Source organism: Hyla sarda, chromosome 6 (genome assembly GCF_029499605.1).
Source record: "Hyla sarda isolate aHylSar1 chromosome 6, aHylSar1.hap1, whole genome shotgun sequence".
Classification (NCBI taxonomy): domain Eukaryota; kingdom Metazoa; phylum Chordata; class Amphibia; order Anura; family Hylidae; genus Hyla; species Hyla sarda.
This window is the reverse complement of record NC_079194.1, coordinates 152,064,990-152,092,986: the sequence shown is the minus strand read 5'-3', so window position 1 is coordinate 152,092,986 and position 27,997 is coordinate 152,064,990. Positions and strand designations below refer to the sequence as shown.

The 27,997-nt window shown below is 46.6% G+C and overlaps 1 protein-coding gene and 1 long non-coding RNA gene across 9 annotated transcripts in view; one reads left to right on the top strand and one right to left on the bottom strand.

The window, feature by feature from the left end:
- Nucleotides 1-27,997, bottom strand: part of ZNF469 (zinc finger protein 469) — a 607,005-nt gene that overhangs the window by 301,698 nt on the left and 277,310 nt on the right. The gene's annotated exons all lie outside the window — the stretch shown is intronic.
- LOC130276341 (uncharacterized) lies at nucleotides 138-27,674 on the top strand. Its single transcript, XR_008845091.1, has 3 exons — nucleotides 138-260; nucleotides 931-1,250; nucleotides 27,497-27,674. It is a non-coding gene; the product is annotated as an uncharacterized LOC130276341 (long non-coding RNA).

Below are 27,997 nucleotides of genomic sequence, written 5' to 3'. Positions count from 1 at the left end.
GGGGGGGGGGCCTCTTCTCCGTGCTTCGGGCCCGGAATAGTGACGTTGCCTTGACGACGATGCAGAGGGACATTGCGCATGAACGTCCCTGTGCGTCGTCGTCAAGGCAACGCCACTATTCCGGGGCCGGGCCCGAAGCGCGGAGAAGAGGCCCCCCCCGGTGAAGATGGACAGCCCGAAACGACTATCCCTCTCCACCGGACGGTCCCTGCAGCACAGATGGCCTGGACCAGCTCACCCTTCCTTCCCGCCGAGGGGAGGTGAGTATAAAACTAAAGGGGGTGGGGTGTCTGGATGATGACGAAGGCTGCAGTGGTCTTCAACCTGCAGACCTCCAGATGTTTCAAAACTACAACTCCCAGCATGCCCGGACAGCCGATGGCTGTCCGGGCATGCTGGGAGTTGTAGCTTTGAAACATCTGGAGGTCCGCAGGTTGAAGACCACTGAGGGCGAAGAGTTCACTCGAGTATAAGCCAAGGGGGGTGTTTTCAGCATGAAAAATCGTGCTGAAAAACTCTGCTTATACTCGAGTATATACGGTATCTTCTTGTAGACAGTTTTGATAGAGAACCGAAGGGGTAAGATTCATACCACACTCTATGAGGGAGATTTATCAAAACCTGTCCAGAGAAAAAGTTGCTGAGTTGCCCATAGCAACCAATCAGATCGCTTCTTTCATTTTTGAAAAGGCCTCTGAAAAATAAAAGAAGAGATCTGTTTGGTTGCTTTGGGCAACTCAGCAACTTTTCCTCTGGACAGGTTTTATGACTTTGTGAGTTTAGTCAACACAATACACTATACATTAGAATGTTTGGGGATAGGGAGGAGTTAGGACTCCCATTCTATATAGTGAGGTAGAAAATTAATTGAGGAGAGACAAAGTAAAAGAGAAGATGTGCTAACAGATCTGTGTTGTCTTCCCCCTCCAGGAAAGAAGAAGAAACTTAGACTTTGGGCATAAGTTGTACAAGCACCCTATAGAAGTATAATAGGAGCTTTCAGGGCTTTCAGCCAGGCCTAGCGCAGCATTGCTTTTAAATTATGAAAACTACCAGTTACCCCCCCACAGTTTGGAAATTGGAAACAGGAAAGACAAACAGCAAGCTTTTCAGCATCTGAATCATACTAAAGAAAGAGAGACTTGTAGGACATGCTCACTAGACCCTCTTTACTTTGAGATTACTGTATTTAAACCTTCCTATAGAGCGAGAGATAAAACAGCTAGGACTTGTGGACAAAATTATAACAGGTAACTCAGACAACACTTTACAGGTAACCATTCTGCCCCACATCATTGCTATTAAGAGCTTGTATCCCTATTCAATGACTGAGTTGTTTTTAGTTAAGAACTGCTACGTTATTCCATTACTCTCCAGTTTCTGCCTTGCACCTGAACCACCCCACAATCCATCATGCCAGACACCTAAAGCATTACTATCATTTCAAAAATGTTTGATATGTTGCCCAGATCTGTCAAACGTTTTGATCATACCAGGTCTCACTCCTGAACCCCACTGTTATTGGTAGTAACAAGCCAGGGGAGTGCATAGCATTATACTCGATTCTCCATTATTGTATCAGCGCATGAAACATGGGACCACCTTGTGGAAGCCCTCATACTAGCCAGACAAAAACCATACCAAGGTTTTGGAACCACTGCTCCCAGCAATCCTACAAGGGTTACCCTTTAGTAACATATGCACTACCTCTGGGCTGCTGCAAGTTCAAAGACTGTTTTCTATATTGATTATTATTTAAGCATTAATAAAGCAGATCTCTCAGCAGCAAACAGTTAAATACATATTTCATACAGATTGTGGTTTGAGTCTTGAGACCACAGTATTATTTAAAGGGTATTTTTGGCAACAACAGAATTTTTGGTTATGACATCAGACTGGGCTATGTCGGAGAGGTGCCCAGAACATTAGCGCTCGTCTCCAGTCTGTGGGATACCCTGAAGCTGGCCTACTAGTACAGGCTGTGCTGAAAGGAATCTGGGAGCAATCCCACTAGAAATTATGGATTTTGAAACTATGGTGTGTTAGTTATCTGATGTTTGTATATAAAAAAAAAGTATTCTGCAGAGACAAGTAATGGAAGCAAAATGATCTCTACTAGTGAAGAGCTAATGCAATAACCAGTGTTTGAGCAAAACAGAGCGCTGGTGTCCCATAGACAATTATGTGTATTCTTTTCCACTTTCATATGGTGGTGTCTGCATTATCTTTTGATTTCTACTGAGATTTATCACTTCATCAGCAAGTTCTATATATATATATATATATATATATATACTCTCTCCAAAGGAAACAGCAACAATCGCCAGGTCCAGTATGGTAGCAAACTGATATTTATTGCATCAATAACAGCAACGTTTCGGCTAAAAGTGAGCCTTAGGCTCACTTTTAGCCGAAACGTTGCTGTTATTGATGCAATAAATATCAGTTTGCTACTATACTGGACCTGGCGATTGTTGCTGTTTCCTTTGGAGAGAGTGTGAAGTGTACCCGCCTTTGGCGTTCGGGTGGATTACGGGCACATCCCCAGTGGTCATCCAGTGCTGGCTCCCTTTGTGTTTTTACTTATATATATATATATATATATGCACCACAGTACTCCTTTAAGAATACAGAATGCTGTTACACATGTGATACATTCAGTTATCTATATATATATATATATATATATATATATACATATATATATATCAGTTATCATATTACATATCAGTAAGCTTCCCCCATCAGAATACAGAATGCTGTTACACCTGTGATACATTCAGTTATCTATCTATCTATCTATATATATATATATATATATATTTATATATATATATATATATATATATATATATATATAAATATATATATATATATATATATATATATATATATATATATATATAGATAGATAACTGAATGTATCACAGGTGTAACAGCATTCTGTATTCTGATGGGGGAAGCTTACTGATATGTAATATGATAACTGATATATATATGTATATATATATATATATATATATATATATATATATATATAGATAACTGAATGTATCACATGTGTAACAGCATTCTGTATTCTTAAAGGAGTACTGTGGTGCAGTAAAACTTATCCCCTTTGAAAAGGAAAGGGGATAAGTATTAGATGGATGGGGGGGGGGGGGGGTTCCGCGATATCCTGCACATCTCTACAATAACCAATTACAGTACAGCTTTACTTCATTTGAACACTGGGTAAATCGGAGGTCACTGTCTTAATGTGACTCTAAGAGACTCAGCAAGCATCTCATTGTGAAAGTTACTTCCGGTCAACGCAGTGGATGTGAATCAGCAATGTAGTTGGAGTGCAACAGGGACTATAGTGACATCTTTTTGAGGAGTGTCCAATAAGAAAAGGTGCAGGACAACCATTTACCACCATCATGCTTATGCTGGGAAGGTAATAAGAAAAAGGTTTGGCTGCAGTGTCCCTTTAAGCAATAATGAGAACTAATTTTGATTGCCATAAGATCTGCCCTGGCTTCTTCCTCACATGACAGTAATACTATTAACAGGGGAGAGTTATAACTGTAACTTGCTAAACAGTTTCTACTTCAGTTCAGTACAAACCACAGGGCTCCAGAATGGTACAACAAACACAGGGGAGCTCAGGGATGGTTTAACAATCACCTCTGAATCACCAATGCGGTTTTCATTTGTGCCTGGGCTGAGGAGGATAAAACACTAAAATTTTTGTCTGACAGTATGAGCTGGTATGAAAGGCAGAGAGCTCTTCAGTCCCTCTGGTACACTGCAATCCATTCATCACCATGAACTGTTATTACATAAAATGCTATTCAGTTATTACCCGCTGTCAGTTTTACTACATGTTTTCTCCAAGGCCATCTTTACAGTGCATAGAAAAAATAAAAACGTATATATATATATATATATATATATATATATATATATGTATATGAATATATATATATATATATATATATATATATATATGAATATATATATATATATATATATATATATATATATATATATATATATTATATTGTTACTGTCTATTATTTCCTTCATGTACAAATCAAAACTATTAAGGCCACTTTGGAGGAACATTGCCTACCTGGCCCCTAGGATGAATGCATGTACAGCTCATTTTTCAAACAGAAAAAAAATGTCCTTCTCTATTTAGGCACGATTATGGTCTATTCCCACGTACAGTGTGCTGTGCAGATTTGATGCGTAGATTTGATGCACAGGATTTTCTGCTGCAGATTTCAATGTAAACTGACAACACAGCTTCAAATCTGCACATCAAATCTGCGCAGAATACTGTACGTGTGAATAGACCCTTACTGTCAGGTAAACCAAGGAATTTTAACATTTATTCTGCTCACTTAGATACGTTTCTGCAGGCAGGCTGGACCTTGTGGTGCTACAGGGGTTCCCAAAGGTATTTTCATTGATCCTGCAGAGCTGGAGCAGGGTTGCAAAGGAAATCAGGACAGCTCTGGATGTGTAGTATGGTTTAGGTAGCAGGGCACACATGCTGATTATATATAAAGGCAGTATCTCCTCTTTCACAACCCCCCCCCCCCCCCATAAAACAGTAGAGAAATCATAACTGATGCACAAGATTGTCTAGATTTCAGGACATATGTGCACAAAGCAAGAGAACAACCTCACTTTAGGCTGGTGTGGATTGTAGGAGTCCCTTGCCTTTTTCTGTTCAGACTCTTAGCAAGTTGTACTTACCGCAGGACCATATTTACAGCTCATGCTGCCCTAGGTACTCTAACCGAATAGGGTGGGGCCATTAGGGTGATTGCACAAGTGTCACAACTTTTTTAATGTAGATCTGTCACCACCATTACACAGCGAAAACTGCATCAGTTACATGCGGATTTTGTAGCAGGTCCACATCTCACCCTTATACATAGAACCTTATACATAGAACAATCCACAAGATAATGGCTGTGGGAAAATCCCTCTACTTTTTCTCTCACACAGATTGATAAATCTGGGCCAATGAGCAGCTGTGGCTGCAGGTAAATCTCACAGCACTTTTGATCCATGTCGATTTAACCAAAGAAGGAACCTTGTTTTTTTTCCTTCAGGCCACAGCATGGCAAAGGCAACTACATCAAAACGAATCTTTATTTTTTTTCTCACTGAAGTGCTGCCACCTCAACCCTGGTACCCTAGACAGAGACCCACTGGTGCATAATGACTAATATAGCTCTGACTCACAGTCCAGTAACTCCTGCGTGGGGAAACTGATTCCCATCTCAATTCACCCATTTAAGCTAATTTGTAATAACGTAGGCAACCGTGCTGTAGCCCTCTCAGCTATCCTGATGACTAGGATCGCCCTAAAATCGAACAAGTCCTAGAAGGCAGCAAGGTACTTTTTTAACTTATCCTTGCTGGCTTGTAAACAGTGTGGCCCTCTTAATCACTATCACTCATGTAAAAGATGTGACCCTCTCAGGCACTGGCACTCTTAATAAGCAATGTAGAGCCCCTTGAATTAAAACTGGTGCTCCTGAGTTAAATATGGTCTCTAGTCACATGTGATGCAGGATCTTTCTCTCCACTTTCATGACACCACACTTCTCTCCACTGAACTGAATGCTGTACTGACTCTCTACTGACCTTTTACCATTGACACCTTCTATCAGGGCTGGTGCAAGGATTTTTGCCGCCCTCTTGACCCCACCCATTGTCTCCACCCTCTGTCATGCCCCACCTTACTACTGAGGTGACACACTGTAACAAACCTTCTTCTCCTCTAATCACCTTACTACTAGGGTGACACACTGTAACAAACCACCAAGCAACAAGGGGGTACTCTAGACAGCTGCCTAATCTGCCTATAGCTAGAGCCAGTCCTGCCTTCCATCCTAATGTGGGTGTCTAACTGATGCATATAATCACTTGCTCTCACCATAACACTAAATGGGCACTAGGTGGCAGCAATATCTGCAGTACATAAATTATACATCAGCAATACAAATGGGAGACAGACTGCAAAATGCAAACATAGCAAAGAGCGTTAACTATAAAGTGTAATATAGAGGTTACTTGTCCGTAGAACTACACACAAGGGTGCACTACATCTTTATAAGTACTGGTTCTACCTACAATTCCAAAAGAACTGCATATTGTTAGTAAACTCACTGTGAAGTTCAATATGCATAGTACCTTTTGCCCTTAAAAACTTTATTGCAGATCAGACCACTCCTCATTTCTAAACTGGCTGTACCAACAACAGTTACTTATTGAGGTGTTAATGAATCTTAAAGGAAAGGCAAGGTTACAAAGATCATATTATAAACACTTCAGAGATGAGAGAGGAGAGGGAGTCACAGTCATGGCTCATACATATCTGTTAAAGATTAGAGAATTTCTGAAAAATTTGATTCAAACCAAATTTATTTGTGGCGAATTGCTATAAAAAATTAGGCTATTTCTGGCCTACAAAGAGGCTCAATAGGTGTGTCGAACACTTTGCCTTGTCCGAACATGCATACGGAGTGTCACGATTCGGCTGGCAGGAGGTGGATCCTCTGTGCCAGAGAGGGATTGGCGTGGACCGTGCTAGTGGACCGGTTCTAAGTTACTACTGGTTTTCACCAGAGCCCGCCGCAAAGCGGGATGGTCTTGCAGCGGCGGTAGTAACCAGGTCGTATCCACTAGCAACGGCTCAACCTCTCTGACTGCTGAAGATAGGCGCGGTACAAGGGAGTAGACAAGAGCAAGGTCGGACGTAGCAGAAGGTCGGGGCAGGCAGCAAGGATCGTAGTCAGGGGCAACGGCAGGAGGTCTGGAACACAGGCTAGGAACACACAAGGGAACGCTTTCACTGGCACGATGGCAACAAGATCCGGCGAGGGAGTGCAGGGGAAGTGAGGTATACATAGGGAGTGCACAGGTGAACACACTAATTAGACCAACTGCGCCAATCAGCGGCGCAGTGGCCCTTTAAATCGCAGAGACCCGGCGCGCGCGCGCCCTAGGGAGCGGGGCCGCGCGCGCCGGGACAGGACCGACGGAGAGCGAGTCAGGTACGGGAGCCGGGGTGCGCATCGCGAGCGGGCGCCACCCGCATCGCGAATCGCATCCCGGCTGGAGGCGGTTTCGCAGCGCACCCGGTCAGTGGATCTGACCGGGGCGCTGCAGTAGCGAGGATGTGGCGAGCGCTCCGGGGAGGAGCGGGGACCCGGAGCGCTCGGCGTAACAGTACCCCCCCCCCCCTTGGGTCTCCCCCTCTTCTTGGGGCCTGAGAACCTGAGGACCAGACTTTTGTCTAGGATGTTGTCCTCAGGTTCCCAGGATCTCTCTTCAGGACCACAGCCCTCCCAATCGACTAAAAAAAATTTTTTCCCTCTGACCGTCTTGGAGGCCAGTATCTCCTTAACTGAGAAGATGTCAGAAGAACCGGAAACAGGAGTGGGAGAAACAATTTTGGGAGAGAAACGGTTGATGATGAGTGGTTTAAGAAGAGAGACATGAAAGGCATTGGGAATACGAAGAGAAGGAGGAAGAAGAAGTTTGTAAGAGACAGGATTAATTTGGCACAAGACTTTGAAAGGACCAAGATAGCGTGGTCCCAGTTTGTAACTGGGGACACGAAAGCAGACATATTTAGCGGAGAGCCATACCTTGTCTCCGGGAGCAAAAATGGGGGGAGCTCTTCTTTTCTTATCGGCAAACTTTTTCATGCGAGATGAAGCCTGTAAAAGTGAATTTTGGGTCTCTTTCCATATGGTGGAAAGATCACGAGTCACTTCATCTACAGCGGGCAAACCAGAGGACAAGGGAATAGGGAGGGGGGGAAGAGGGTGACGGCCGTACACCACGAAAAATGGGGATTTAGCAGAAGATTCAGAGACTCTAAAGTTGTACGAGAATTCGGCCCAAGGTAGAAGATCTGCCCAGTCATCCTGGCGGGAGGAAACAAAATGCCGTAAGTAGTCACCCAGGACCTGGTTAATTCTTTCTACTTGCCCATTGGATTGAGGATGATAAGCAGAAGAGAAGTTTAATTTAATCTTGAGTTGTTTACAGAGAGCCCTCCAGAATTTTGACACGAATTGGACACCTCTATCCGAGACAATCTGCGTGGGCAAACCGTGAAGACGAAAAATGTGTACAAAAAATTGTTTTGCCAACTGAGGCGCTGAAGGAAGACCAGGAAGAGGAATAAAATGTGCCATCTTGGAAAATCGATCAACGACCACCCAAACAACAGTGTTGCCACGGGATGGGGGTAGGTCTGTAATAAAGTCCATACCAATCAGAGACCAAGGCTGTTCGGGGACAGGCAGAGGGTGAAGGAGACCAGCAGGCTTCTGGCGAGGAGTCTTATCCCGGGCACAGACAGTACAGGCCCGCACAAAATCAACAACATCTGTTTCCAGAGTCGGCCACCAATAGAAACGAGAGATGAGTTGCAAGGACTTTTTGATGCCCGCATGGCCTGCGAGGTGGGAGGAGTGACCCCATTTGAGAATCCCGAGACGCTGGCGTGGAGAAACAAAGGTCTTCCCTGGAGGAGTTTGCCTGATGGAGGCTGGAGAAGAGGAGATCAGACAGTCAGGAGGAATGATGTGTTGCGGAGAGACCTCTACTTCCGAGGCATCCGAGGAACGAGAGAGAGCATCGGCCCTAATGTTCTTGTCGGCAGGGCGAAAATGAATTTCAAAGTTAAAACGGGCAAAGAACAACGACCACCTGGCCTGGCGAGGATTCAGCCGTTGGGCGGACTGGAGATAGGAGAGATTCTTGTGATCGGTGAAAATGATAACTGGAAATTTTGATCCCTCCAGCAGATGCCTCCATTCCTCAAGTGCCAATTTAATGGCCAGTAGTTCTCGATCCCCGATGGAGTAGTTCCTCTCCGCCGGAGAGAAGGTCCTAGAAAAAAACCCACAAGTAACAGCATGCCCGGAAGAATTTTTTTGTAGAAGGACCGCTCCAGCTCTCACTGAGGAGGCATCAACCTCCAATAGGAAGGGTTTAGATGGGTCAGGTCTGGAGAGCACGGGAGCAGAAGAAAAGGCAGACTTGAGCCGTTTAAATGCGTCTTCCGCTTGAGGAGACCAGTGTTACGCCGAGCGCTCCGGGTCCCCGCTCCTCCCCGGAGCGCTCGCTACACTCCTCTCACTGCAGCGCTCCGGGCCCGGGGCGCTGCGATACCGCCTCTGGCCGGGATGCGATTCGCGACGCGGGTAGCGCCCGCTCGCGATGCGCACCCCGGCTCCCGTACCTGACTCGCTCTCCGTCAGTTCTGTCCCGGCGCGCGCGGCCCCCGCTCCCTAGGGCGCGCGCGCGCCGGGTCTCTGCGATTTAAAGGGCCACTGCGCCGCTGATTGGCGCAGTGGTTCCAATTAGTGTTTACACCTGTGCACTTCCCTATATCACCTCACTTCCCCTTCACTCCCTCGCCGGATCTTGTTGCCTTAGTGCCAGTGAAAGCGTTCCTTGTGTGTTCCTAGCCTGTGTTCCAGACCTCCTGCCGTTGCCCCTGACTACGATCCTTGCTGCCTGCCCCGACCTTCTGCTACGTCCGACCTTGCTTCTGTCTACTCCCTTGTACCGCGCCTATCTTCAGCAGCCAGAGAGGTTGAGCCGTTGCTAGGGGATACGACCTGGTCACTACCGCCGCAGCAAGACCATCCCGCTTTGCGGCGGGCTCTGGTGAAAACCAGTAGTGACTTAGAACCGATCCTCTAGCACGGTCCACGCCAATCCCTCTCTAGCACAGAGGATCCACTACCTGCCAGCCGGCATCGTGACAGTAGATCCGGCCATGGATCCCGCTGAAGTTCCTCTGCCAGTTGTCGCTGACCTCACCACGGTGGTCGCCCAGCAGTCACAACAGATTGCGCAACAAGGCCAACAGCTGTCTCAACTGACTGTTATGCTTCAACAGTTACTACCACAGCTCCAGCAACCATCTCCTCCGCCAGCTCCTGTACCTCCTCCGCAGCGAGTGGCCGCTTCTGGACTACGACTATCCTTGCCGGATAAATTTGATGGGGACTCTAAGCTTTGCCGTGGCTTCCTTTCCCAATGTTCATTACACTTGGAGATGATGTCGGACCAGTTCCCCACTGAAAGGTCTAAGGTGGCTTTCGTAGTCAGCCTGCTGTCTGGAAAAGCCCTGGCTTGGGCCACACCGCTCTGGGACCGCAATGACCCCGTCACTGCCTCTGTACACTCCTTCTTCTCGGAAATTCGAAGTGTCTTTGAGGAACCTGCCCGAGCCTCTTCTGCTGAGACTGCCCTGTTGAACCTGGTCCAGGGTAATTCTTCCGTTGGCGAGTATGCCGTACAATTCCGTACTCTTGCTTCTGAATTATCCTGGAACAATGAGGCCCTCTGCGCGACCTTTAAAAAAGGCCTATCCAGCAACATTAAAGATGTTCTGGCCGCACGAGAAATGCCTGCTAATCTTCATGAACTTATTCACCTAGCCACTCGCATTGACATGCGTTTTTCCGAAAGGCGTCAGGAGCTCCGCCAAGATATGGACTCTGTTCGCACGAGGCGTTTCTTCTCCTCGGCTCCTCTCTCCTCTGGTTCCCTGCAATCTGTTCCTGTGCCTCCCGCCGTGGAGGCTATGCAGGTCGACCGGTCTCGCCTGACATCTCAAGAGAGGACACGACGCCGCATGGAGAACCTCTGCCTGTACTGTGCTAGTACCGAACACTTCCTGAGGGATTGTCCTATCCGCCCTCCCCGCCTGGAAAGACGTACCCTGACTCCGCACAAAGCTGAGACAATCCTTGATGTCCACTCTGCTTCTCCACGTCTTACTGTGCCTGTGCGGATGTCTGCCTCTGCCTTCTCCTTCTCTTCCGTGGCTTTCTTAGACTCTGGATCTGCAGGAAATTTTATTTTGGCCTCTCTCGTCAACAGGTTCAACATCCCAGTGACCAGTCTCACCAGACCCCTTTACATCAATTGTATAAACAATGAAAGATTGGACTGTTCCATACGTTTCCGCACGGAGCCCCTTCTAATGAGCATCGGATCTCATCACGAGAGGATTGAACTTTTGGTCCTCCCCAATTGCACCTCGGAAATTCTCCTTGGACTTCCCTGGCTTCAACTTCATTCCCCAACCCTGGATTGGTCCACTGGGGAGATCAAGAGTTGGGGGCCCTCTTGTTCCAAGGACTGTCTAAAACCGGTTCCCAGTAACCCTTGCCGTAACTCTGTGCTTCCTCCAGTAACCGGTCTCCCTAAGGCCTATATGGACTTCGCGGATGTTTTCTGCAAAAAACAAGCGGAGACTCTACCTCCTCACAGGCCTTATGATTGTCCTATCGACCTCCTCCCGGGCACTACTCCACCCCGGGGCAGAATTTATCCTCTCTCTGCCCCAGAGACTCTTGCCATGTCTGAATACGTCCAGGAGAATCTAAAAAAGGGCTTTATCCGTAAATCCTCCTCTCCTGCCGGAGCCGGATTTTTCTTTGTGTCCAAAAAAGATGGCTCTCTACGTCCTTGCATTGACTACCGCGGACTTAATAAAATCACGGTTAAGAACCGCTACCCCTTACCCCTCATCTCTGAACTCTTTGATCGCCTCCAAGGTGCCCACATCTTTACTAAATTGGACTTAAGAGGCGCCTATAACCTCATCCGCATCAGAGAGGGGGATGAGTGGAAAACAGCATTTAACACCAGAGATGGACACTTTGAGTATCTGGTCATGCCCTTTGGCCTGTGCAACGCCCCTGCTGTCTTCCAAGACTTTGTTAATGAAATTTTTCGTGATCTGTTATACTCCTGTGTTGTTGTATATCTTGATGATATCCTAATTTTTTCGGCCAATCTAGAAGAACACCGCCAGCATGTCCGTATGGTTCTTCAGAGACTTCGTGACAATCAACTCTATGCTAAAATTGAGAAATGTCTGTTTGAATGCCAATCTCTTCCTTTTCTAGGATACTTGGTCTCTGGCCAGGGACTACAAATGGATCCAGATAAACTCTCTGCCGTCTTAGATTGGCCACGCCCCTCCGGACTCCGTGCCATCCAACGTTTTTTGGGGTTCGCCAATTATTACAGGCAATTTATTCCACATTTTTCTACCATTGTGGCTCCTATTGTGGCTTTAACCAAAAAAAATGCCGATCCCAAGTCTTGGCCTCCTCAAGCGGAAGACGCCTTTAAACGACTCAAGTCCGCCTTCTCTTCGGCTCCCGTGCTCTCCAGACCTGACCCATCTAAACCCTTCCTATTGGAGGTTGACGCCTCCTCAGTGGGAGCTGGAGCTGTCCTTCTACAAAAAAACTCTTCCGGGCATGCTGTTACTTGTGGGTTTTTTTCTAGGACCTTCTCTCCGGCGGAGAGGAACTACTCCATCGGGGATCGAGAGCTTCTAGCCATTAAATTAGCACTTGAGGAATGGAGGCATCTGCTGGAGGGATCAAGATTTCCAGTTATTATCTACACCGATCACAAGAACCTCTCATACCTCGAGTCTGCCCAACGGCTGAATCCTCGTCAGGCCAGGTGGTCTCTGTTCTTTGCCCGATTTAATTTTGAAATTCACTTTCGGCCTGCTGATAAGAACATTAGGGCCGATGCTCTCTCTCGTTCCTCAGATGCTTCTGAAATTGAACTCTCTCCTCAACACATCATTCCTCCTGACTGCCTGATTTCCACTTCTCCAGCCTCCATCAGGCAAACTCCACCAGGAAAGACCTTTGTTTCTCCACGCCAACGCCTCGGAATCCTCAAATGGGGTCACTCCTCCCATCTCGCAGGTCATGCGGGCATCAAGAAATCTGTGCAACTCATCTCTCGCTTCTATTGGTGGCCGACTCTAGAGACTGATGTGGTGGACTTTGTGCGAGCCTGCACTATCTGTGCCCGGGATAAGACTCCTCGCCAGAAGCCCGCTGGTTTTCTTCTTCCTCTGCCTGTTCCCGAACAACCTTGGTCTCTGATTGGTATGGATTTTATTACTGACTTACCCCCATCCCATGGCAACACTGTTATTTGGGTGGTCGTTGATCGATTCTCCAAAATGGCACATTTCATCCCTCTTCCTGGTCTTCCTTCAGCGCCTCAGTTGGCTAAACAATTTTTTGTACACATTTTTCGTCTTCACGGGTTGCCTACGCAGATCGTCTCGGATAGAGGCGTCCAATTTGTGTCTAAATTCTGGAGGGCTCTCTGTAAACAACTCAAGATTAAATTAAATTTTTCTTCTGCATACCATCCTCAATCCAATGGACAAGTAGAAAGAATTAACCAGATCTTGGGTGACTATTTACGACATTTTGTTTCCTCCCGCCAGGATGACTGGGCAGATCTTCTACCTTGGGCCGAATTCTCGTATAATTTCAGAATCTCTGAATCTTCCTCCAAATCCCCGTTTTTCGTGGTGTACGGCCGTCACCCTCTTCCCCCCCTCCCTACCCCCTTGCCCTCTGGTCTGCCCGCTGTGGATGAAATTTCTCGTGATCTCTCCATCATATGGAGAGAGACCCAAAATTCTCTCTTACAGGCTTCTTCACGCATGAAGAGATTCGCGGATAAGAAAAGAAGAGCTCCTCCCATTTTTTCCCCTGGAGACAAGGTATGGCTCTCCGCCAAATATGTCCGCTTCCGTGTCCCTAGCTATAAGTTGGGACCACGCTATCTTGGTCCTTTCAAGATTTTGCGCCAGATTAATCCTGTCTCTTACAAACTTCTTCTTCCTCCTTCTCTTCGTATTCCTAATGCCTTTCATGTCTCTCTTCTTAAACCACTTATCATTAACCGTTTCTCTCCCAAATCTGTTTCCCCCACTCCTGTCTCCGGCTCCTCGGACATCTTCTCCGTCAAGGAAATTTTGGCATCTAAAAAGGTCAGAGGGAAAACCTTCTTTTTAGTGGATTGGGAGGGTTGTGGTCCTGAAGAGAGGTCCTGGGAACCTGAGGACAATATCCTGGACAAAAGTCTGGTCCTCAGGTTCTCAGGCTCCAAGAAGAGGGGGAGACCCAAGGGGGGGGGTACTGTTACGCCGAGCGCTCCGGGTCCCCGCTCCTCCCCGGAGCGCTCGCTACACTCCTCTCACTGCAGCGCTCCGGGCCCGGGGCGCTGCGATACCGCCTCTGGCCGGGATGCGATTCGCGACGCGGGTAGCGCCCGCTCGCGATGCGCACCCCGGCTCCCGTACCTGACTCGCTCTCCGTCAGTTCTGTCCCGGCGCGCGCGGCCCCGCTCCCTAGGGCGCGCGCGCGCCGGGTCTCTGCGATTTAAAGGGCCACTGCGCCGCTGATTGGCGCAGTGGTTCCAATTAGTGTTTACACCTGTGCACTTCCCTATATCACCTCACTTCCCCTTCACTCCCTCGCCGGATCTTGTTGCCTTAGTGCCAGTGAAAGCGTTCCTTGTGTGTTCCTAGCCTGTGTTCCAGACCTCCTGCCGTTGCCCCTGACTACGATCCTTGCTGCCTGCCCCGACCTTCTGCTACGTCCGACCTTGCTTCTGTCTACTCCCTTGTACCGCGCCTATCTTCAGCAGCCAGAGAGGTTGAGCCGTTGCTAGGGGATACGACCTGGTCACTACCGCCGCAGCAAGACCATCCCGCTTTGCGGCGGGCTCTGGTGAAAACCAGTAGTGACTTAGAACCGATCCTCTAGCACGGTCCACGCCAATCCCTCTCTAGCACAGAGGATCCACTACCTGCCAGCCGGCATCGTGACAACCAGGACTTAGGATTGGCATTCTTCTTGGTTAAAGCCACGATAGGAGCCACAATAGTGGAAAAATGTGGAATAAATTGTCTGTAATAATTGGCGAACCCCAAAAAACGTTGGATAGCACGGAGTCCGGAGGGGCGTGGCCAATCTAAGACGGCAGAGAGTTTATCTGGGTCCATTTGTAGTCCCTGGCCAGAGACCAAGTATCCTAGGAAAGGAAGAGATTGACATTCAAACAGACATTTCTCCATTTTGGCATAAAGTTGATTGTCTCGAAGTCTCTGAAGAACCATGCGGACATGCTGGCGATGTTCTTCTAAGTTGGCAGAAAAAATCAGAATATCGTCCAGATACACAACAACACAGGAATATAAGAGATCACGAAAAATTTAATTAACAAAGTCTTGGAAGACGGCAGGGGCGTTGCACAGGCCAAAGGGCATGACCAGATACTCAAAGTGTCCATCTCTGGTGTTAAATGCAGTTTTCCATTCGTCCCCCTCCCTGATGCGGATGAGATTATATGCACCTCTTAAGTCCAGTTTGGTAAAGATGTGGGCACCTTGAAGGCGATCAAAGAGTTCAGAGATAAGAGGTAGGGGGTAGCGGTTCTTTACCGTGATTTTATTAAGTCCGCGGTAATCAATGCAAGGACGTAGGGAGCCATCTTTTTTGGACACAAAGAAAAATCCAGCTCCAGCAGGAGAGGAGGATTTGCGGATAAACCCCTTTTTTAAATTTTCCTGGATGTATTCAGACATAGCAAGAGTCTCTGGGGCGGACAGAGGGTAAATTCTGCCCCGGGGTGGAGTAGTGCCCGGGAGGAGGTCAATAGGACAGTCAAAAGGCCTGTGAGGGGGTAAAGTCTCAGCTTGCTTTTTGCAAAATACGTCAGCATAGTCCATATAAGCCTTAGGGAGACCGGTTACAGGAGGAACCACAGGGTCACGGCAGGGAGTACTGGGAACCGGTTTAAGACAGTCCTTGAAACAAGAAGTACCCCAGCTCTTGATCTCTCCTGTGGACCAATCAAGGGTTGGGGAATGGCGTTGAAGCCACGGTAGTCCAAGGAGAATTTCGGAAGTGCAATTGGAGAGGACCAAAAACTCAATTTTTTCGTGATGAGGTCCGATGCACATTAGGAGGGGTTCCGTGCGGTAACGCACGGCACAGTCCAATCTTTCATTGTTAACACAATTGATGTAGAGGGGTCTGGCGAGACTGGTCACAGGGATGTTGAATCTGTTGATGAGAGAGGCCAAAATAAAATTTCCTGCAGATCCGGAATCCAAGAAGACCTTAGTAGAGAAGGAGAAGGTAGAGGCAGATATCCGCACAGGCACAGTAAGGCGTGGAGAAGCAGAGTTGACATCAAGAACTGTGTCACCTTTGTGCGGAGTCAGCGTACGTCTTTCCAGGCGGGGAGGACGGATAGGACAATCCTTCAGGAAGTGTTCGGTACCGGCACAGTACAGGCAAAGATTCTCCATGCGGCGTCGTGTCCTCTCTTGAGGTGTCAAGCGAGACCGGTCAACTTGCATAGCCTCCACGGCGGGAGGCACAGGAACGGATTGCAGAGGACCAGAGGAGAGAGGAGCCGGGGAGAAAAAACGCCTCGTGCGAACAAAGTCCATATCCTGGCGGAGCTCCTGACGCCTTTCGGAAAAACGCATGTCAATGCGAGTGGCAAGATGAATGAGTTCATGTAGGTTAGCAGGAATTTCTCGTGCGGCCAGAACATCTTTAATGTTGCTGGATAGGCCTTTTTTAAAGGTCCCGCAGAGGGCCTCATTATTCCAGGATAATTCGGAAGCAAGAGTACGGAATTGGATGGCGTACTCGCCAACGGAAGAATTACCCTGGACCAGGTTCAGCAGGGCAGTCTCAGCAGAAGAGGCTCGGGCAGGTTCCTCAAAGACACTTCGAATTTCCGAGAAGAAGGAGTGTACAGAGGCAGTGACGGGGTCATTGCGGTCCCAGAGCGGTGTGGCCCATGACAGAGCTTTCCCAGACAGAAGGCTGACTACGAAAGCCACCTTAGACCTTTCAGTAGGAAACTGGTCCGACATCATCTCCAAGTGCAGGGAACATTGTGAAAGAAAGCCACGGCAAAACTTAGAGTCCCCATCAAATTTATCCGGCAAGGAAAGTCGTAGGCCGGAAGCGGCCACTCGCTGCGGAGGAGGTGCAGGAGCTGGCGGAGGAGATGATTGCTGAAGCTGTGGTAGTAGCTGCTGTAGCATCACGGTCAGTTGAGACAGCTGGTGGCCTTGTTGCGCTATCTGTTGCGACTGCTGGGCGACCACCGTGGTGAGGTCGGCGACAACTGGCAGTGGAACTTCAGCGGGATCCATGGCCGGATCTACTGTCACGATTCGGCTGGCAGGAGGTGGATCCTCTGTGCCAGAGAGGGATTGGCGTGGACCGTGCTAGTGGACCGGTTCTAAGTTACTACTGGTTTTCACCAGAGCCCGCCGCAAAGCGGGATGGTCTTGCAGCGGCGGTAGTAACCAGGTCGTATCCACTAGCAACGGCTCAACCTCTCTGACTGCTGAAGATAGGCGCGGTACAAGGGAGTAGACAAGAGCAAGGTCGGACGTAGCAGAAGGTCGGGGCAGGCAGCAAGGATCGTAGTCAGGGGCAACGGCAGGAGGTCTGGAACACAGGCTAGGAACACACAAGGGAACGCTTTCACTGGCACGATGGCAACAAGATCCGGCGAGGGAGTGCAGGGGAAGTGAGGTATACATAGGGAGTGCACAGGTGAACACACTAATTAGACCAACTGCGCCAATCAGCGGCGCAGTGGCCCTTTAAATCGCAGAGACCCGGCGCGCGCGCGCCCTAGGGAGCGGGGCCGCGCGCGCCGGGACAGGACCGACGGAGAGAGAGTCAGGTACGGGAGCCGGGGTGCGCATCGCGAGCGGGCGCCACCCGCATCGCGAATCGCAACCCGGCTGGAGGCGGTATCGCAGCGCACCCGGTCAGTGGATCTGACCGGGGCGCTGCAGTAGCGAGGATGTGGCGAGGGGGAGGGAGTCCGGGGAGGAGCGGGGACCCGGAGCGCTCGGCGTAACACGGAGTGTGCTATGTTAGTGAAATAATACTGTTATTCATTATGACATGCAGATTACAGGCTTCGCTATTAGAATCACTGCCATAGAGCGTCGGGATGTGGCAGATGTTTTATGTAGTTTTTATTTACTTTAATTTGAATTTATTTGAATTTTTGGATTACCCATTCTGGTGAGAATCAAGCTGGCGGGCCTCCACCAGGCGAGATACCATCTGTTCTAGCCCCTGCCTCTCAGAGCGAATGTTTCATTTAATCAGTTATAGTTCATTCTTCATTATTATCACTCCAAGCTGTAATTGGATTTTTGTGATAATTCCCCAGGTAATATGATGTCGATGACCATAGGGCCTCAGTCTTAAAAAGATTTCATTGATTTTTTTAAATGTAACATTTATATTAGATTCCCAAGTTTAATGTCCCAGTGTTTACTTTAAACAAATACTGTATGACCACAAAACCCAATCTAACAAGGAGTCACATGGCGGCACATGGAGTCTAGAGGTGGCAGCAGCATGAGGAGACTATAATTTGGCACAATGACACAGCCTGGAATTGGCGGCAGAGAGAGGGGCCATATAATGGCTGAATTACACAGCCTGGAGTTGGCGGCAGCATGAGGAGACCATAGGGCCTCACAATCCCTAAGATTAAAAGATTAATTTTCTAATTTAAATTGAAGATTTATGGTAGTTAGTGCTACCATAACATTTTTTAGGTCCCAGGCCAAGCAGCATCAGTATACCATATAGTGGCTGAATGACACAGCCTGGAGCTGGCAGCAGTATGAGGAGACAAAAGGGCTTTACAATCCCTAAGATTAAAAGATGAATTTTCAAATTTAACCCCTCAACGACCACGGACGTAAATGTACATCCTGGTTTGGCGGGACTTCCCGCACCAGGACGTACATTTACATCCTGTGTATGACCGCGAGCATCGGAAGGGTGCTCGCATCACACACGGCAGGTTCCGCCTGCTAGCAGCAGCCGGGGACCCGCCCGTAATGGCCGACATCTGTGATCGCCCGGATTTCCGCCATTAACCCCTCAAATGCCGTGATCTGTACAGATCACGGCATCTGCGGCATTGCGGTACTTTGATTGGATGATCGGATCGCTCGTAGCGCTGCCGCGGCGATCCGATCATCCGGCATGTCGGCCGGAGGTCCCCTCACCTGGCTCCTGCCGTCTCCCGGGGTATTCTGCTCTGGTCTGAGATCGAGCAGACCAGAGCAGAAGATCACCGATAATACTTAGCAGTGCTGTGTCCTATGCATAGCACTGCACAGTATTAGCAATCAAAGGATTGCTATAGATAGTCCCTTATGGGGACATAAAAAGTGTTAAAAAAAAAGTTGAAAAATGTAAAAATAAAAAGTTAAAAAAAAGTTAAAAATCCCCTCCCCCAATAAAAATGAAAATTGTCAGTTTTTCCCATTTTACCTCCAAAAAGCGTAATTTTTTAAAAATAAACATATATGGTATTGCCGCATGCATAATTGTACGAACTATCAAAATATAATGTTTAAAAAAAGTAGAGATAACGGCGCAAAAAATGAGCCCTCATACCGCCCTATATACGGAAAAATGAAAAAGTTATAGGTTATAGAGCGATTTTAGATTTCTGATTTTGTACAAAAAGTTTTTGATTTTTTTTAAGCGGTACAAAAATATAAAAGTATCTAGCCATGGGTATCATTTTAATCGTATTGACCCACAGAATAAAGAAAACATGTCATTTTTACTGTAAATTGTACAGTGTAAAAACGAACCCCTCCAAAATGTGCAAAATTTGGGTTTTCATTTAAATTTCCTCCCTAAAAAAATATTTTTTGGGGTTCGCCGTACATTTTATGGTAAAATGAGAGGTTTAATTACAAAGTACAATTGGTCACGCAAAAAACAAGCTCTTATATGGGTCTGTAGATGAAAATATAAAAGAGTTATGGATTTTAGAAGGCGAGGAGGAAAAAACGAAAACGCAAAAATAAAATTGGCCTGGTCCTTAAGGTGAAAATGGGCTTGGTCATTAAGGGGTTAAAGCTAGTGCTACCATAAAAAATTTTTAGGTAATGTCCCGAGGTCCAGCAGCATCAGTAAACCATGAAACAGGCTGGAGCTCGCAGCAGCATGAGGAGACAATGGCCTGTGCTCTGCATAAACTGACAATAAAGTTGTGTTGAATCCATGATGTGTGCCGCAGACATTTATTCTTACACCTGTGAGGAGACAATAGGGTGTCACAATCCCTGAGATTAAAAATGAATTTTCAAATTTAAATGTCAGGGACCGACCGGGGGACAGGAAGAGTGAGTGCTAAACTGACCCTAAAACCGCTCTCCCAGCCTTCTTGCCCATCCACCCTAAATGGTGGATCGACAACTGGGCACCAATCCCTTCCTGAACTAAAGTGCAATGGCCTAATAAAAACACATACTAACAAATAGTCGGTCACAAACCAGAAACATACAGGAACATAGAACTCTATAACAGATTAGGTTCAGAGGACACAGATCAGTGAGCAGCACTATGGACCAGCGGTCATGAACTGATGACACTAAAGATCAGCGGAAGCATGAGGAGACCACATAGTGGCTGAATGGCACAGCTTTGAGTTGGCGTCAGCATGAGTAGTACATATAGTGGCTGAATGGCACAGCTTTGAGGTGGCGGAAGCATGAGGAGACCATTTAGTGGCTGAATGACACAGCCAGGAGTTGGCGGCAGCATGAGTAGAACGAACAGGGGCTGATTGTCACAGGAGACCATATTGTGGCTGAATGGCACAGCCTGGAGTTGGCAGTAGCATAAGTAGAACATATAGTGGCTGAATAACACATAGTGGAGGTGGGGGCAGCATGAGGAAACCATATAGTGGTTGAATGACACAGACTGGAGTTGGCGGAAGCATGAGGACACCATATAGTGGCTGAATGGCACAGCCTGGAGTTGGCGGCAGCATGACTAGAACATATAGTGGCTGAATGGCACAGCCTGGAGTTGGGGGCAGATGTGGAGACCATACAGTGGCTTAATGGCACAGCCTGGAGTTGGCGGCAGCATCAGTAGAACATACAGTGGCTGAATGACACAGCGTGTAAGTGGCGGCAGCATGAAGATACCATATAGTAGCTGAATGACAAAGCCTGGAGGTGACAGAAGCATGGGGAGACAATATAGTGGCTTAATGGCACAGCCTGGAGTTGGCACCAGCATGCATAGAACATATAGTGGCTGAATGTCACAGCGTGGAGGTGTCGGCAGCATGAGGAGACCATATAGTGGCTAAATGACACATCCTGGAGTTGGCGGTAGCATAAGTAGAACATAGAGTGGCTAATGGCACAGCCTGGAGTTGGCGGCAGTATGATTAGAACATATTGTTTCTGAATGGCACAGCCTGGAGTTGGTGCCTGGAGTTGGTGGCAGATGAGGAGACCATATAGTGGCTGAATGACAGAGCATGCAGGTGGCAGCAGCATGAGGATGCCATATAGTGGCTGAATGACACAGCCTGGAGGTGTCGGCAGCATGAGGATACCATATAGTGGCTTAATGACACAGCCTGGAGATGGCGGAAGCATGAGGAGTCCATATATATTGGCTGAATGGCACAGCCTGGAGTTGGCGGCAGCATGAGTAGAACATATAGTGGCTGAATGGCACAGCCTGGAGGTGGCGGAAGCAGGAGGAGACCATATAGTGGCTGAATGACACAGCCTGGTGGTGACGGAAGCATGAGGAGACCATATAGTGGCTTAATGGGTGAACATCCTGGCTGATCCATGCCTGATTCATCTTCACAAAAGTCAGTCTCTCCACATTTTTCGTGGACAGACAAGGTCTCCTTGGGGTGGCTGTGGTCCCCGCCCCACTAAACACCTGCTCTGATGGCACACTACTGGCCAGGCAGGACAGCTTTTCCAGGGCAAACTCTGCTAGTTGCAGCTACAAATTAAGTTTGGCTACCCAGAAGTCCAGCAGATTTTCAAGGTTTGTTGGCATGGGCATGTCAAGGTATGCCACCACCTGCTGGTTCAGATACTGCTCCAGGACTACCTGCTTCTGATGAGTTGCTTCCCTATGCGGGTGAAGAAAGGTACTCATCAGCGACTGTAGAATCAGGCTGCTGCTGATGGAGCTGATACTGCTCCTGCCACCCCACCCCCTGCCCAGCAGCCATGGGAGTGGATGATGAGCGCAGAGGGCCCCCCCCCCAAGTCAAACGTGCAAGAGAATCGCCAATGTTGCAGATAGGCATCCGCCAACTGACTACGTAGGATGTCTCTGTAGTAGGTCAGTCTGTCCTCCCTCTCAGTGGGTGTAAAAAATGCCCCCATTTTGTGCCGCTAGCGAGGGTCCAATAAGGTGGAAAGTCCTCATGCTGCCGTATGGTGACAACTCAAGAAAGTGAGCATGCATCGTGCCATTTGTGCAAGTTACTCGGAGGGACTCCCTGCCTCCATCTCCACTACATACTGCCACAGTGTGTCTGGGTCCTCGGTCTCGCCTAACCCCCTAGGCTCTGGCTGCTCCTGCTTGTCCTCTCCTGTCAGATGTCTAGAAAATCCGCCCATTTTACAAAACCTAAATTGTGCTCCACTGTGCCCCTCCCCTTCTTCCAGTTAAGCCCCCACATGGCTCAAGTGCCCATGAGATGTAGGGGCCACGTCTCCAGTGCCCTGACCAGCCATCGTTTCTAACACGTATTGTAGGAAATTAAGCAGTGGAATGATGTCGTTCCTCGTAATCCTAGTGACTGACTAATAATGTGGCTTCCTCAAAGGGCCTGAGCAAATGGATCACGTATGTCACGTATGAGCTACCCCTATCTGCTCGGATCATCAAGAAATTGGTGATGGCTTTTCTCTGTTCGAATAGTTGGTCAAACATATGGAGGGTGGAACCTCCAACGGCCTGAGAGCGTGGAGGAGAAAGCGGCATGACCTGTCCAAGTTAGTGTTGTGTCTGTGCAGGAAGCACATTCACCCAGTGGGCCGTAGAGCAAATGTATTGTCCCTGACCAAAGTTACAGCTCCAGATGTTGGCACTGCCATGCACTTTGGTATTCACTGACAGGCTCCAGGACTGGCCCACCTTCTCTTCCACAAAATTCTGCAGGGCTGGTGCTGCCTTCTTCGCAAAGAAATGATGGCTTGGGACTCTCCAATTCGGCTCAGCACAAGCCATCAGCTCCCTGAAAGGTGCAGAGTCCACCACTTGAAAAGGAAAGGACTGCAGCAACAGCAACTTGGACAGGAGCACATTCAGCTTCTGTGCCGTTGGATGAGTGGGCGCATAATGTTGTCTCTTGGACATGGCTTAGCCGAAGGATTGCTGGTGGAATGACTGACTAAAAGTAGGAGGAGTAGGAGGAGCAGGAGCATTTGGAGCGACAGAAGGAGGGTATGACACACAGCTCCCTTTGGCTGAGGGGGTGGGGCCTTGGCTGGCTGGGCAGTAACTGCTGACTGTCCTCTGTTAGATCGTCCTCACAGAATAGTGTAGCTGAATCCACAGCATTAGGTACTTCTTTAGGGGAGGGAACAGCATAGGACAGAATCAATGGGAGGACAGGGACTGCTCCCGGGCCATACCAACTGAGTGTTGTGTCTGAGGGACCACTGACTGTTGACTGGGGGTATCAGATGTCACTTGTAATGAAGTGGATGACTGTTAACTAATTGGTGACAGCAGATGGGTTGCTGATCGAGACATGACTGCTGGGCAGTAGCTGCTGACTGTCCTCTGTTAGATCATCCTCACTGAATAGTGGAGCTGAATCCACAGCATAAGATACTTCTTTAGGGGAGGGAACAGCATAGGACAGAGGCAATGGGAGGACAGGGACTGCTCTTGGGCCATACCAACTGGGGTATCAGATGTCACTTGTAATGAAGTGGATGACTGTGTTAACTAATCGATGACAGCAGATGGGTTGCTGGTCGAGACACGACCGCTAGCTGATACAGGGAGATCAGGCCTCTTGCTGCGACTCCTGCTGCTACTCGCCCCTACTCTGCTGCGACCCCTGCCTGCGCCTGATGAATTTTGGCCTCTGCCACTTCTCTGTGCACGTCCTGGCACTTCTCTGCCTGACATACTTAGTGCGTATATGAGGGGAGTACAATACGCTTCACTGCGCTTAAAACAGCATTTGTCTAGAACAGCAGCAGGTGCATACTTTTGGCTGGCCTTTAACAGTAATGAGGCCCTTAAGACTTTATCAGGAAGAAAATAGTACACCAATTACTTGTATGTATGTGGTATGTACTTATGAGGGAAGAACAATGCGCTACAGTACGCTTAAAAAAGTGTGTAAAACACCAGCCAGTGATTACTTTTGCCTGGACTTTCACAGTATCTAGGCCTTTGAGAGTTTAACAGGTACAAAATAATACACCACTTAGATGTAGGTATGTGGTATGCACTTTTGAGGGCTGAAAAATTTGCTATAGTACGCTTAAAAAGTATTTCAGTAAAACACCAGCCAGTGATTACTTTTGCTTGGTCTTTAACAGTATCTAGGGCCTTGAGAGTTTAACAGGTACAAAATAGTACACTACCTAGATGTACGTATTTGGTATGCACTTATGAGGGCAGAAAAATGTGCTACAGTACGCTTAAAAAAGTATTTGAGTAAAACACCAGCCGGAGAGTATTTTTGTCTGGCCTTTCACAGTATCTAGACCCTGGACAGATTAACAGGTACAAAATAATATACTACTTAGATGTAGGTATGTGGTGTGCACTTATGAGGGCTTAAAAATGCGCTATAGTACGCTTAAAAAAGTGTTTGAGTAAAACACCAGCCAGTGATTACTTTTGCCTGACTTTTCACAGTATCTAGGCCCTTGACAGATTAATAGGTACAAAACAGTACACTACTTAGATGTACGTATGTGGTATGGAGTTATGAGGTCAAAAAAATGCGCTACAGTACGCCTAAAAAAGTATTTGAGCAAAACACCAGCCAGTGATTACTTTTGCCTGGCCTTTCACAGTATCTAGGCCCTTGACAGATTAACAGGTACAAAAGAGTACACTACTTAGATGTAAGTATCTGGTATGCACTTATGAGGGCAGAAAATTGCGCTACAGTACGCTTAAATAAGTATTTGGGCACAACACCAGCAGTACACAACAGTGCTACAGCACACAGTTGCTGTCTATTAAACACAAAGACAGCAACTGTGTGCTTGGACAAAGACACAGAGTTGCACTAAAAACATATTCTTCCCTCCTCTCCTAACGTTTCTACAGCTGAGCCAGCTTGTTCAAATGTATGAGGCAACACATAGCTCTCTGCCCCTCTCTGCAATCAAATTTTTTATGAAATTCTTAACAAATTCAAATTCGTCAGATTCAATTTGCTCATCTCTAATATCTGTCAAGTAGAGATGAGGTAACATACTTAAATACCTATGCAGAAAATACACAAGTGGTGTGTGTAGCTTGTGATTTATAGTCTGTCTGGCCCTTTAAATGCAGCGTTAAAGAAACTATACAATTCACTTTTTTACCTGAATCTATTGTAAAAAGGTTTGTGTTTTTTGTATGAATAATCTGGTTGCTTTTTATCAATTACTTTATATAACCTTTATTTTATGGAATAAATTATACTGGCATCTTGTGTGTTACATAATTTATCATATTGCTTATTGCAGCCTTGTTATATGTTTAGCAGAATGTGTGTGCATTGTAATGTATAAAATAGAAATATTTCTATGAAAGAAAAACAGCTCTGCAATGTAAGAAATAATGTTTACTTGAAGACAAGTATAATTTATAATTTATTTAATTTATGTGAGCAATCAAGTCCCCACCTGAATGGATAAAGTGCATTTTGTGACATGTGTACCACTTACACATGAGCTACTGTTTTTAACATTTGAAGTAGTACACAACCAGGCAGAACTACAGTACATTACTATTACAGATGGAAATAATTTGGAAAAGGAAAAAGAAATTGGTTGCCTTAAATGCAATAACGAATGGGGGAGAAAACTAAAAATTCATGGTTTATTTATTTATTTTAAATAGTATGACATAACAGTTAACCTGTTCTGTGATCTTCAAAAAAGTATAGGTTAAATGGATATTACCAGACAGCTCATCATTATTATGGTGCATAGAGATAACAGAAGTGCAATTCAGTAAACTTAATTATAAAAGTGACTCACGCCATGTATTGCCCAATGCATGTAACCAGGGCTTAAGTCCTGCAGGAGCACATGAGAACTTAGTTCCTGCACTTTTTCCACAGCAGGAACATCATTCCCATTAGCAGCACCAGCACTTGAGTTAAAGTCTTGGGTGAGTTCCCACACTTGCATGTAACCCTTTATGAATGTAACCCTTACTGCATGTTACCCTTTATATCTTACAAAGGATGGCCAATTGATACCAAGAAATTATTAATTAGAAATTAGGTTTGGAGCAGTAACAAGTTAGGTGTATTTTCTGGATTTAATCAAAGTATATTTACCTGGGTTTAACATAACAACGCAGTTAAAAACGTTGAAAGGGAACGTGGCATAGCCATCTAAAGGACAAGTTGCGTGTATTTTCTGGGTTTAATTTAACAAAGTATTTTTGAGTAAAAATTTATTCAGCTCACCCTTTATTGCTGACAGAAGTGCAGGGACAGGTGCAGCCCAGCACTTCTTGAAGCCATAATGGGAAAAAAAAACTGTGCAAACCAGTGCAGAATACAAACAAAGTATTTTTACCTGGGTTGAACATAAAAACGCTGTGAACATGAACGTACATTAGCCATCTACAGCAAAATTACATGTATTTTCTTGGCTTAATCTAACATAATAAGAATAATATCTCTACTTGGATTTTGCATAACTGTGCAGTTAAAAGTGTTAAGTGTGAACATGACATAGCCACCCAAAGCACAGTTACATTAGTTACATATTTTTGGGGTTTAATCTATATAGTATTTCTATCTGGGTTGTGCCTAACTATGCAGTTAAAAGCATTGAGAGTAAAACCTGACTATTTGGTGAGTGACAAATCACCCTAAAAAGACAGAAATAACTTCCAAATCATTTACAATAAAAAATATGTCCGGTAAAGGAATTGTTGGACAGAGAACTTCTGATATGTCCACTGACAGTAAGAATGTTGGGGTTAGTATCAGCACCAGTAAAGGCAGCAGCAGAAGCCACGTGCCTGGTGATTGTGGTAGCAGCTAGTGTTCGAATATTCGAAATGCTAATTTTTACCGCAAATATCGGCACTTCGCGATTTCACAAATATATGGACTATAGTGATATATATTCGTAATGATGAGTATCCGTTAGAATTTTTCGAATATGCAAATATTTGCATATTCGTGAATATGCGATTGTGCAAATATTCGCGAATATGCAAATATTCACGAATATCAGCACTTCCAGTCAGAGGACACCGATCCCTCCCTTCTTTTAGGTGAAATATATAATCGCGCATGTGCACTATGTGAATTTCATTAGGAATTTTCGCATGGAAAAAAAATGAGAACCAACATAGCGAATATGCGAATTTCGAAAACATAGGATGAATATTTGTCCATATATTCGTGAAATATCGCAAATTCGAATATGGCCCCTGCCGCTCATCACTAGTAGCAGCCTTTTCAGCAAGCAAAGGTTCTTACTGTTTTTCAGGAGTTGTGTGGTTTTGGAGGATAATATGGCCTTTGTGGACTGGTTGATTGGTTCCAGGTCTTCTCAGGAGGAGGAAGAAGAGTCTAATGCTGAGCGTGAGGCTTGAGAAAGAGGACAAGACCGCGAAAGGAGTGCTGCCTCGTCTCTGCCGTTCAATCATCAGGATGCCGACTGCTACTCCCTACCACAGCATCAGGCAATATGGACTGTCGTTATAAATAAAGAAGACTTATACAACTGGGTGAGTGCGATCTCTCTTCTTTTTCTACTTATCTTGGATGACTGATGCTGAGCCAGGTGAATTCCTCATCGTCTACAGTTACATAGGGAGGTGGAAATGTCTTTCCTAGATGGTCTGTTCCATTATCTCTGCCTTTCCCCTTAGTGTTAAGCATGATGATCACATTGGCCATTAGAAGGAGTTATATTAGGACAGTCAACTTGCATTGCAGAGGTGGTAGAGGTGGAAGCTGGTGGTGGTAGTAGGCGTTGTGGGGATACTGAGGGTATCATGGTGGATATGCGGAGGGGGAGCAAGGAGCCCATGATCAAAGTGTA